At 41.3% G+C, this 13,549-nt stretch overlaps 1 protein-coding gene across 1 annotated transcript in view; it reads right to left on the bottom strand.

Annotated features, from left to right (window-relative positions):
- The window catches only part of TBL1XR1 (TBL1X/Y related 1), a 114,145-nt gene that overhangs the window by 64,082 nt on the left and 36,514 nt on the right, over positions 1 to 13,549 (bottom strand). The window lies entirely within an intron of this gene.

Genomic DNA, 13,549 nt, shown 5'->3' with positions numbered 1-13,549 from the left:
GTCAGCTAGAGAAGAACCTGTTCTCCTAACACACACTGCAGTAAATAACTCTCTTTACACACAAGATGTGCCTATGCACCCAGTTACCAACTCCTGCAGTCACCCCAGGGATTAAAAAAACCCCATACTAGTTGCTGGCTACATTTCATAACATGTGCAGAACAGAAATCTTCTTAGTAATATTCAAGAGAAATCTTTCCCATCTTCAAAAAACAAACAAAAATGTAATCCAGAAAGCCTCATGATCCCCTACATTTTCAAAATTTCCTTTGCATTGCAATAATATTATGCATTTAACAATAAAACAGTTAAGTATAAGTGAACATTTTTTGATGTCCAAGTATGCGTTAGCTTCATGCACAGTGATATCCATGTTCATTCATTAATGACAAACGATTTTTATTCACACTAACACTGTGGAGCGGTTGCTCCCCATACAATCACTTCCCACATTACTTTTCTTTCTGGGATATAATCTAATTGCCCATTCAAAGAGCAGGAACGGGGACAGATGGACATGGGTGACTAATAATGAATTATCCACCTATTTTTAGATTAAACTCTTTGCAGAACATCAGTAAACTGTGTTCAGAAACATCTGCGATGCGAAAACTATGGTCTTTGAGTCTCGTGAGCAACCCAAAGTTCTCACATGCAATTTTCAAGCCCACCGAGTAGGAAATGGCATATTGTAAAGCCAGTTTTGGACCCAGCAAAAAAAAGAACTGCAGGAGTCGGGCAGAGTTTATTCTTAGAGATCCCACCACACTACCAAGGCAGAGAGAAATGTAACCTTCCCAGGGCAAGTCAGAGGCGCTGCAGAGGATGCTGAAGAATGCAGGAATGCTGGGAATTGAAAGAATTTGCAGACATGCTCTTGTTCCCTTGCTCGGTTGTACTGATGCCGCAGAAATTATGTAAATAAAGCTGAGGAAAACTCCACTCCTCAAGTGGCACAGTTTCCTACGTGGAGCTACTCAGAGTTTGTTTTTTGTTGCAGACCAGCAGAGAAGAGAAAGCTTTGACACCTCGCTTGGCAGACCCCGTAAACAAACATTACTTGCTTATCACAAGTTTTCCTTAAAAGCGGAACACCACACCAACCAGCTGACATTTGTGTCCTTCCTTTGAGAGTAGCCTAAATTGTTGCAAGAGCTGTGTGGAGGGAGAGGCAGAGGAGGCCTCTGCTGCCCCGTCATGTGACGCTTGGTTTGGGTTATTTCATTCAGGAAGCAACATGGCAAACATAAATAAAAGGATGATTGCACAAACATAAACCATTTTCTTCAATGAAAAAAAGGCTTTCTTCAGCACACACTGCCCAAACCGTCTCCTTCCAACACCCTTTTGCCCTTGTGCAATCTTCTGAGTGCTGTGCTTATCGTCAAAGCCAGAGTGGGAAACCTTTCTATCTGATCCGTGGAAGAGGCTTCATGTCCTTCGCTTTATATCTAAACAAGGCAGTGACACGGAAAGTAGCTGGAAGCAAAGACTCAAGAGAGCAGAGAATGAGAAAAGAAAGGATTCACTGACTGCTTCATTCCTCGCTCATGTTAATTGGTCGTAGGCTCCAGTTTTAAATAAAAGTGCTTGAAATGTTTTGAAAACTGTGATGTCCTTCTCCACAATCAAGTGCTGAGTACAAATGCCTCATCAGCAGCTTTTTTCTTTACAAATTTATCCTATTGCATTTTGCCATGTTGGTGTATACCCTGAACACAGACAACAGCTCTTACATACTATCTCTCACCTTTGTGTGCCAACCAGTTACAGCAAGTTTAACAGGTGACCAGGCATAGTAACAGCTACACCATGTTACACAAAAATAATCCATCAGGTGTCCTGGAAGTTGACAAAGCACACCTGGGGAACACACAGCAGCTTGTGAATTTGGATCCTTCATCTCAGAGGGGCTGGAGGTTCACCACTGACTGATGACTAACACCTTCAACATCAATTGAATACTGCACCCCTCAACCTAAAAACTAGTAAGGTATTGCTGCACATGTACCAACCTGCTCCCAGCCAGCGCTCACCAGCTTTGCTGCACAAGGGCAGACCTGGTGCCTGTGTCCCACTGTGCCCAAATGCTCGGTACAGCATCATCCCTGAAGAGCAGCATCCTGCTGCAGTGCACAGAGCAGCAGCAACGCCTGAAGCCATAAACTCTTGAGACCTGCTTGCATGCAGAAGTTGCAGAAAGGTTCAGACAAATAGGTTCCCTTCTGCAGAGCCAAAAATAACGCACTAAACCAGCTACCAAGGAGCAAATGCCATTCCCACCACTAGCACAGGTTGGGCTGCTGTTATCAACCGAGTAATAATCATGTGGTACAGAGACAAAACCACAGATAAAAACAAGCGTGGCACTACAGTGACAAATCTGGTTATAAACACGTAGCCCAGATGTGCACTAACATTATTCCTTACCTGTTTCTGAACATAATCAGTTCAAAACAAAGCTTTCTCTAGAAGCTATTTACAAAAATGTTTAGCCATTTTCTTCTTGAAACGCCAACATTTATGCTATTTTCTCCTAACCATCCATTACAGAAGTAGTTGCACCAGGTTTGTGCTACAGCTAAAACAATGTTTTCAGTGTGAGCTTTTGAATCGCTTCGGTTCCTCATGTGAACTTGTGTGCTCGTGTTTTTCTTCTAATCCTCTTAGAATTACACTGTTTATACTACTTTCTGAGACTTCGGGTACTATTTGAGCTTTAGCAACAAATTTAGTCCTTAGATGTTCTGCTTTGTGAATTACAAAAGCCTTCTAAGGACACAGTATCTTTTCTTCTAAATTCTCCCAGAGTATCCTGCTTTTATCAGGATTCAGTATCTGTTAAGAGTGTCCCAATCAAAACAGAATTAAAAATAACTAAATCCTGGATATTCCCCTCAGTAACTAGGCTGCAAAACGCATTAGACAATAATTTTAAAAGCCTAAATTGAAAACTAATCACTCCATTGAATCCTTCCTTTCATCTGGTTAATAGGCACATACAAAACTAGCGGTGATTCTACCACTGCCGTGCTTGGAACGTAAACAGAGAAAAATCAAAGCTACTTCTTTCAATCCCAATTCCACAGTAACGTATGGCTTTTTTTTTTAAACAATTCAGCACTTCTACAATAACATCTGCTTTTCAGATCTAACACAGAAGCTGAATTAAGATAAATGCCGACTTAAAAAATACAAGAGGAACAAATGCATACGAGGGGGAGGGGAATTAAGGACCACACAGAAGTCAGCATTAAAAACTCATGACCTGCAACTAGAATCACAGAATCGTTGAGGTTGGAAAAGAGCTCCAGGATGATCTAGTCCAACCGTCCCCTTACCACCTATATTACAAATCACATCCCAGAGTACCTCAAACTAGTAGCAATAGGGTTCCTAGTGACCAAATAACACACACACAAACTGTGCCAATGCTCCGCTCAAGGAGCACAGCGATGGGTATGCTCTGGTGAAGGGGGATCACCCAGGGTGTTTTACAAGATGCCTCAATGGGAAGGGAGGTCTCAAAGCATCCGAGACCTGCGCAGAGACATATCTGACTATATTCCTAAACTCTACCTAAAATGGCTGTTCTCTCCCAAATGAGAATTCTTTATTTCCTGATCTCTGTTACATCTTTAGGCCTTCATGACATCAGAAATACAGAATGAGAAAATTAGGAGTCAGACCTGAGCAAAAGAATATACTAACAGCTATATACAAGTTTAAACACCAGTTCCTACAGAAGTCAAAAATTGAGGCAATCACAGAAGGTGGCTTATGGCCCACTGAAAGGAAAGGAAGCTAAATTGCTGGAGAGAACACCATCTTAGCCAGCTCTATTAAAACCACATAACGCACAAGAGTAACCATGTCATGCCCATCAGCCAGAACCATCAGGGAAGGAGGGAGGGCGAGCCGTGCTGCAGCACGATCTCACTTGCAAAGCATTTAAACAAAATTCATGAGTAAGTAACCCAAGTTACATAAACTGGAAGTTAAAAGATCCTAGAAAATGAAGTTAAGTCCAGTCTAGCCTAGGAAAGAGCATCAACAGTTATTACTCAAAACACAGAGTGTTACGTGAAGGGACTATGGGACCTGCAGTGTCACCTTCAGACTGCTGTGATGGGAGCCCACCGATACAAATCCAGTGTGGTTTCTTATTGGTGTTGCTGTGTGCCTTCTGGAAGTAGTGGACACGGTGACTAGTGTTTTATTCTAGAACTGAGTTGGAATTTAAATTCATCACTGCAAGAATAACCAGCGAAAAGACTCAGAGCAACAGCCTGTCAAACTGGGTGCTCTCAGCAGACTCACCTCAAATAGGAAAGGAGAAAGTAATTTCCTTGTGGAAAAAAACCACACATTTGACACGCAGCATTTAGGGGCCCCTCTGTTAATCTCAGTAAGCTTATTACAGAATTAAAATACACACCTAAAGCCCAAATGAACTGAACCTAAAAACTGAATGAAGACACAAAATATGACTTGAAAAAAAAAATCTGAATATTTTTTTCATTTGCTTTCCTCAAGGTAGGAAGAGCTGTTATTTCCCAGATTGCAACTCAGCCTGCTCCAGCCTGCCAAATGACTCTGCCACTCCTCTGGGTGAGAGCCATTCCCTTTAGCACGCAGAGCCCCTGAGCTCGGAGAAGCCTGATCGGAGGCAGACACCTGCTTTTGCCAACACAGCAGTGAGTTTGTAGGGAACCAGTATTTGCAAGGTGACCCAGACTTTTATAATGGTCTCCAATTTGGAGATATGAAGCAAAGCTCAAACTGCTTCCCTGGGAAAAATACCTTCTTCCCTTTCCCTGCTTCTGCTAACAGTGCCCACCTTGTCTGTGCTTTTAGATATCCAGAACATGATATTCTTCTGCTTTGGGATTAACGGGGGCCTCATAGAAAAAACAATCTAAATTATGGCAGGCAAGCATCAGAAACTGTTAGTGGGGTAAAAGCACATCTGTATGTGATTTAAAGAGCGTAATTTATTAAATTCGTTAAAATTCCATCTCAAATTCATCAAGCTTTGGGAGGCGGGATACATGTTTTAAGTAGACATCACATTCAGAACTGGGCTTCAAATGCTTAGATAAGGAAATCTGCAAAAAATAACATGAGGACATGACAATGTTGTGTTCTTTTCAACCCTAACAAACGGACCCACCATTCAAGCCCTGCCTGTGTTTCCCTCAGTACCGGTACCATCATTGCCCTTAAATTTTTGGGCAAACAGAAGTTGCAAACAGAGCATTCTTTCTGAATAAAAAGTTCAATCTACATTTTTGTCGAATCAAGCCAACGAGCTGCAGAGGACATTTAGACAGTGCAGCAGGAGTTGGGTTCTGCTGCAAGACAACAGCATTTGCAGACACTTTGACGTCAACAAGCTCAACTCCCGCTGCAGCCACTGACCCCGAACATCACGTACACCCAGCATTGTTCAAGTTGTGTCTCTCTTCCTATCTAAGGACATGTTAAGAAAGCTGGTTGCCACCTTCTGTCTGCCTTCTGCAGGAACGCCTTGCAGGACACTTGCCCTCGCAGAATCAGGTTTAAAACCAAATATATACCAAAAACGTTCTATAAATCCACTTTCCTTATGATATTGGCCATGTAAAGTAATAGCATCATCTAAAGAATTGGGATCCAAGATTTTTCTTAATATAGCCCTCAAAATTATGAGTTACTTTTAATACTTAAAAGCACTTAAAAAAAAAATCCATAGGTATGAAAACATTTTTCTGAAAGTCATACCAAAAGTCAAAAGTAAAGTTTGGGGTGGAGCTTGGGCTCACGCACCAGATGTTCCTGGGATGCAGCTCCCCCAAAATAAGGTGTTTATGATGCATTCCAGGCTCTTCATTAAATTAGTACCATTATTACTTTGTGCAAAGCCAGAGAAAAACTTAAGCATCTCACGCCGCCAAAAAAGCCAGCACTGACTGCCCGGAAATCATCCATTACATGCATCAAGGAATAACTAAGTATTTTTCCAAAAATACTACTCACCAAAAGCCCGTGCACTTCTGCTTACAATCCCTTCTCATTTCCCCAGGATTTTTCAAAACTGAGTGACACTTGGTGCATGATGTACTCATGCAGTAGCACGACCTTTTTATAAAAATTCTTTGTCGTGGTTGTATTTTCACATGAATAACCTACACATTAAGCTCTTTTTATACAGGTAAAGCCTGTGATTAAGCAGCAGTTCGAGCTGCCCAAGCTGAAGCAACACACAAGTAATTCTTCTCTTTTTCTAATCTCCTCACCCTACCATCAGTAGACAATATCATCTTCCCTACCAACCCTCCTGCCTCCCATCATTTCTCTAATGGGGTGATTTTGCAGCATTACAGGAGGGATCTGACTCACAAGGAGTTAAAGCCTAGTCAGAGAGGGCTGCTGCTGTTCATGCACTGGTTGTCCCATCCCTGTTAAAAGGACAACTTATTATAACACAGAAGGTACTGAACCGTGACAAATTGCAGACAGGGTATAGAAAAAAGACTGTACCTCATTACCATGGCAGCCTTCCTGCTTCCTGAGCAGGTAAGCCATCAATGCAGCAGGGGCTAAAAGACTTGGGAGGGCTGAGGGACATCACACTCCTTCCCAAATAAACTGCCTCTTGTCCCTAAGAGCTCAGAGATGCAGGTCACCCAAAGTCTCTGGTTTAGTTTTATTCTTTAGTGAAAACCTACCTGCCAAGTAGGGAGACCCTACTGTGTACCCCTAGTAGAGCCAGCCACCCCCAGCCAGGTGCTCTCACCACTTCCTCTCCCCTAAAATAAAGGGATTAATTTTTCTACACTCAGCTCCTGAAGCGCCTCGTTGCAGGGTCAGAAGAGGACAGAACTGGCTCAAAAGAGGAAGAGGGAACACAGCCCTGAAAGGGAAGAAATGCAGCAAGAGCACTGCCCTATAGCCCCGTCGTCAAAATACACCTCTGTTTCCAAGGGATGCCTGGTGCCTTGGACGACGATGGGGATCCCAGCACAGCAATCTCACAGTGAACACAGAATGATGTACTAGGTAATGTGAGTCATACCAGAAATACCACAGACACTAACTGCATTAAAAAAATATTCTGTTGTCTTTTCAAACCATTTAGACACTAGAGCTGAGAAAAACTGTGTTTGGCTGTCACACTGATTGACTAGGGAAATACTCGCATCAATATTAGACTTATACATCGACTAAGAGACACTGAAACCTGTTCCAAAGAACAAGCAGCCTACAGCACAGACAAACACAGCAAAATATTTACTTTAGCAGTATGGTCAAGGAGAATAGCATTTATTAAATAAATGGATTGAAGTCATTAATCAACAGCAGCATTAGACTAATCTAATCATGCCACTTGTGCTTCACCTTATTTTTTTTAAGCAACAGGACATAAGCACGATCAAGAAAACAAATACATCTGATTCATCAATGACAGCACATCCAAAGGTTTCAGCAAACATCAGGAAATGAAGCCACAGCAGAGAGGCCTCCCATCAAGCCCATCTCCAGGCTATGATGATGACATCCTAAGCTGCCCTTATCCAAGTCTGTCCTAAGGTGGGACTTACCTATGCGTAGGCAGTTAAATCACTGAACTATGCACCTCCTACCCTAGGTGATCTATTCTGAAATTATAAAAGCTTTTCCTAAAAATGTCGTTCATTATGTTAATTAACATTTTGGTTACACTGGGTTTTCCTATGGCAGGGAGATGTTTTTCCTTACAACAAACGGGTGCAAAACAATCCAAGGAAACTTAAACTGTTGCCAAAATGAAGTCAGTATTTTTCTTTCATTAGAAATATTTTCTGTTGAATTTCCTCTGTTCATTGCAGCTACGTAGCTTAATACATTGCCCCCCTTGAATGAATGCATTACACGTACAGAGTAACACACAGCAGGCATTCATCCCACAAAGAAGGGCAAGTGTGATTCCACAACCTATTCTGCCACTCTGCCAACAGTTTAAAAAGTGAAAAAACTTGCTAATGTTCGTTCCCCAGCACCTTGTATTTTCCTTCATACAAGATAAAAGATTTAATCCAAACAAAACACAGGAGACCTGAATGAGACCTGAAAATTGGCCATATGGGATCAGGCCAAAGGGCCCGCCAGCCCATTACCCTCTCTCCAGCAGTGACCCAAAGGCCAATGCCCCAAGAGAGAGCGAGAACACCAACGTGATCTAGTCCCCTAAATAACCTCCTAGCCTCCAGCTATTTTCAACTCAGATGACTTTTCAGAGCACAGTTTGTCTGGTTTCTGTGTATTTAGTAACCTCAAAGGAATTACCATCCATTAATGTTTTCAGTCCCATGAACATTTAGCATCTACCTCTCCTAGCAAGCAGTTTTCCAGGTCAGCTCCCTGCTCAGAACCAGAATAGCTTGTACCTGTTTTTATAATTCTTCTATCCGCCTCTTACTAGCTTAACATGACACTCCTGTAAGAGAAAGGGCACCTCTGACCCCTGTTGACCATCTCCACGGACTCTCCTCGCTCCACACACCCCATTCGCATGTAGTCACACTTCCTCAACGGGTTGCTACCCAGTCTCTGGGTATGTCATACACTTTGGTATGACAACTGCACGCTTTGCATGGGATTAACTGGAGGCTCACAGGGTGTTTCCAACCCTCCTGCCCCTTCTGATCTTTCTAACACTACCATCTTGACAGGGTGGTCAGTAACACAGATCCACCTCTACAGACTTCTTATGTACCACCCAAAAAAGCACTTAACACATTGATACTGAAAGTGTTAATCTATAAACCGTTCATCTAGGAATGTGCAATGGGGAATTGAGCATGTAACATGGTAAATGTTAAAATGCCATTAAATTTCAAGACTATTTTTCAAAGGACATTGGCCAATATGTGCTCATCAGCCGAAGCTCACACCTCACTCCGCTTCTTTCATATTAGTTTTTAATTCAGGAAACTATTAACTTCAAAATTGTATCTCCACAGTAATCCGACTAATACTCTTCTCAGTGTCTCACCTTTCCACTCTTATTTTCTCTTCTGTTCTTCAGTAGAGCTACCTGTAAACAGGGTTAATAGCATCTTGTTTCTCTGTAATGGTTATGCCCTAACTGTAAAGGATGTGCCAGTGCTATCAAGAATTACTTGAATTGAAGCCTCCTCAAGCTCTTCTGAAGAACTGCCACTAAATTCACTGTCTTCTAAAGTGTCTCCGAAAAACACGTGTTTTTTCAAGCATGTTATTTACCATTTTCAAAATCAATCAAAAAATGGAACTAGTTACTAACCTCTGTATTAAATGTCATTTTAGTCTCAGTAAAAGTCTACCTGGTAACTTAGAAAGCTGCTAATGATCCAGTCTGAGGTACAGGTAAGTAAGATCTCTGACCAGGAGAAGAGACACAACAATTTAACCAGAGCAAAAGTCAAGGCCAAGAAAACACTTCTGGTTTAGATAAACCTACTGAGGATGGTGTAGCTGGAAACACACTTTAAATAACCAGGAAAAATTTCCCCAGAACAAAGTCACGCAGTTGAAGTGCACTTACAAGAAACAGCGTATGTTACAGGGCTGTGGTTATTTTAAGAAAGAGTAGAGACTCTGGAAGGAGTAATTCTGCCTAAGGAGACATCTACTGTATAGCGTTTGATCTAACAGAGCTTTTCCCTTTCTTTGCTTTTTGATTGTTATCTTGATTGTTTCACACCAGGAATCTGAAATTGGCTGAGCTGCACATCCTGCAGATCTCGCTGCTCGAAAGAGAACAGGCTGAAGGTAGGATTTCACCATTTGGGAATTTCATTTACCCCAGTCCACCTCTACGCTTGCCTGCAGAATTCTCCACAACTGCTGTCAGGACTTCATGAGAAGGGGGGATTTGGGGCTTGCTTTTTTATTAAAATCAATTCACATTTATCAATGAGATCTACTAGACTGACCAGAGAAAGTCACAAAAGATTCAAGTCCTCTAGTCTTGCTGTTTGAGAAAAAAAAAAAAAAAACATCCTTTCAGCTTCCAACTTGTGAAAAATAGAAAATTTACCCACAACTTAAAATTAAGATATACCAGATAGCTACCATCACCAAAATTACTTCCTCCTTGCATGTTTTTTGCTGCTCTGATACCGATTTACTAAAGCATCCACAGACCTGCCTGGTTTTCAGTCTTAAAGAAAAAAAAAATTCTGAATGCCTATAAATTTATAAACAAAGAGAAAGCTATGCCTCCATCTCCAGTTTGAGCATACAGATACTGAGTTCTTTTTATTGATGAATTGGAAACCTGTATGTTTTGCTACTTTCTTTTGTGATCACGCTAAGACAGGTTAGGTTAACCAAGGAAACAACTGACAGATGCTCGGGTGAGGAGTATCACACACACACACGTTTGTCAAAAACACTCCACCTAGCAGAAGTATTTCCCCTCCGTGTCAGATGTCAAATATCTGTGTCTGGTTCATCTCCAAGCAGAACACTGTAGATATTATTTCAGTCACACCTTTTCTCTTTTTTTTTGAATGTGCTTTTTTGCCATGCATTGCAGAGCCAGCAGCAGGATTTTAGTATGGAACAAACTGATGTGTTTACCACTAATAGATCCAGAGACCCTATGCACACATCTTGAGAGCCCAATAATCATGTATCTTCCAACTGCTCACAAGTAATAACAACCTGAGTTTACAAGCCACTGCACTTCAGAAGAGACTGTTTACCAGATCAGATAAAAACAAGGTTCAATATATATATATATTTCATCGAACGACACTGTGGAGCTGCAATCATTTATCAGGCTTCTTCTTGGGTCTTATCATTCTTATCACTGCCTAAGGAACAAGCAAAATCTGGGAACTACAGAAATGCCTCACACACGAGCACTTCTGACCCATTTAACACATAGAAATTTTTTTTACACCAACTTTTAGCAGAAATAAATCCACTTGCCATATTCTCACAAGAATATTGGTACTAGACTGATTTTGACACCTTTTCTGAGAACTCTCATTTGACCCTCTGGACTGTACGAGTAGCAGGGCTGTGTGTGCCTACCACAGACACGCGGACTCTCCCCTTCCCACAGAAATGAAGGGGATGCTGCCTTGCTAACGACATTTCCAGACTAAATAAACCAAGTTTAAGAGCAATTAGCACTAGTTGTACTTTTGTCAAGATGATTTCTTTGTGGCATTTTTAACTAAGTAATTTGTTAATGCAGTAATTCAGAAAACATTACAAGTTTTATCTTTTTCATCCTGATAACACCGTCCTGTAAAGCAGTAAAAATAAATATGAAATGCCATCCACTTCTTTTATCCTCCATATGAAGAGTTAAATTTCATTACTTTGGTGTGTAAAGGACTTCACAACAATTTCCAGTCCTTAAAAAGACACGTGCCTAACACAGCAAATTTTGAAGATACTGGGTCCGTAGACCTGCCACAGACCACCCACGGCCTCACAGGGTGAAGAGGAGTGCGGATGAAGGTGTGCAGCCACAGTGAAGTGTAAATATTTCACACCAGAAAAGCAACAATAGCATGAAGTGGTCCTAATACATGTATGAAGTGATCTGCAAAGACCCCCATCACTGCGTACAACGCCCCTGTCCTTGTAAGACAAGGACACAGATGTGACTCCTGGCAACATGGTGCAGTGAGACTCCGTACAGTACGAATAGGATGGGGTCTGTCAGCAGAGGTTTCATTTGGCTTACAATTGCAACTTTAGGATTCGGGTTTCTGCTTTTGTTAGTACATAAGTTGCAATAAGGCAATTTGATTTCACATGTAAGAATCTCTCATGTGGCACATTTTACAAGGACAGATGTATTTGCAAAGTATTAAAAGCATCATTTGCATTTCTTTTGATTAACAAACCAGAAAGATACTACTGAGGATCCAAACAGCCTGCTCATCCTTAGTTACCATGAGACTTGACCTGGTGAGGTCATTTCAGCAATCATATCTGAGGCACTCCACCCAACCCCTCCTGTGGGCCTTTTTTTTTTTTTCCTTTTTAAATTAACTATTTCTCACTGCAATGAGATAAATCAAGTTTCAAAGGAGAGACATTCCCTAAGCCTCCCAAAAGACAGCTGCAGCACTGCCCTTGCAATTGCCCCAGCACCTGAAAAAAATTAGCAAGATTCAGATGGACTTCACCACATCTACTCACAGCCTGGGGCTGCATGGGACCATTCCCAGCAGAGCCCTCTTGAAGGAAAGGTGCTGCCCAGCATTATCAGCTGGGTTATTCATGGCCAGACCCAAAGAAACCCAGAACCAAGGCATGGTGAACTTAAAAATTCTGGTACAGATACTGTGCATAGGCCCTGTTATGAGATCAATACTAATTATGTTTAGAATGAACACAGACTAAAATACAAAGCCTACAGATACTACACAAAAAATATTAAGCCCTGCTGCTTATTATTTGAACCAGCTGGAACAAAACAAAAACAAATAACGGTGCCTAAAGGGTACCAGAGCATAAAGCTGCAGCACCTGCCCGTACCACTGTGTCACCGGGAATCAGAGCACAAGGCGAGCAGAAAAGTAGAAGAGGGAACCCCACAGAAGCATTTGTGTTTGTTTAAAAAGTATTTTTTTCCATCTTTGGCCAAAACTTATATTATTTACTTATTTATTTGTTACTCTTTAATTGAAATTCTTCCCTGTGTTGACAGAACCCTGCTGCAGCATCTTTCGTTATGTAGGCGGACTGTAACACTCATAGGAAGACAAAGCTTTTGCAGTGATGCAGTTCGTTCTGGGTCGTGTAATTTTAAGGTTGAGATTCCTGTCTTTGGAAAGTAACAATGGTCAGGGTACAGCCCAGTATCAAACTATTTACAGGTTCAGAAGTTACAGGTGTTATTTCAAATTGACCAAAACCACACGCTCAGAAAAGTTTCGAGCACTTCCACCTCACGTCGGGATGGCTTGACCCCCAGGCAGCAGGACCAGCACCACTTGGGCCAGGGTGTTTTCTAAAGACCTACCTACCACTTGTTAAGACTCACTTTTAAACTTTAATTTCTAATTCAATTTAAAATTTTGGCAACCTCTATCAAAATTTTATTTAAGCCACTATAATAATTTCAGATAAATTAAATATTCAAGCAAGACATTAAGTTTTAAAGAAAGCTAAACCACTGATGGAACTGTTGGAAATCACAGGCGTAGCGTTCACAAAGAGCATTTATTAAGAGTCTTAAGTGGTAAGCTTTTACAGTGGCACAGAAATTATTTTTAATAACCCAACTAGTTTGTATTCACCTAGCTTCAGTACCCTGAATGTACTCTGTACGTTCAAGGATGAGAAGTCTACCTGCCAGTTGGAAGCCAACAAACCCCTGCTAATTCTGTGAAGAACAAAATCAGTTCACTACTTACAAAACAGTACTTTTTCCTAGTTTTAAATGTTAAAGTTTTCATAAATAGTCCATCTTTGTCCAGTGCAGTCCAGCAGTAAAAACAAGTGACAACTTAGATACCTGCTTTCATCTACACATGGCTTGACAGAGCAAAAGAAACGTGCTATTCATGAGCTT

Source organism: Gallinula chloropus, assembly GCF_964237585.1.
Source record: "Gallinula chloropus genome assembly, chromosome: 8".
NCBI classification, from domain to species: Eukaryota; Metazoa; Chordata; class Aves; order Gruiformes; family Rallidae; genus Gallinula; species Gallinula chloropus.
This window is presented reverse-complemented; position numbering and strand designations above follow the sequence as displayed.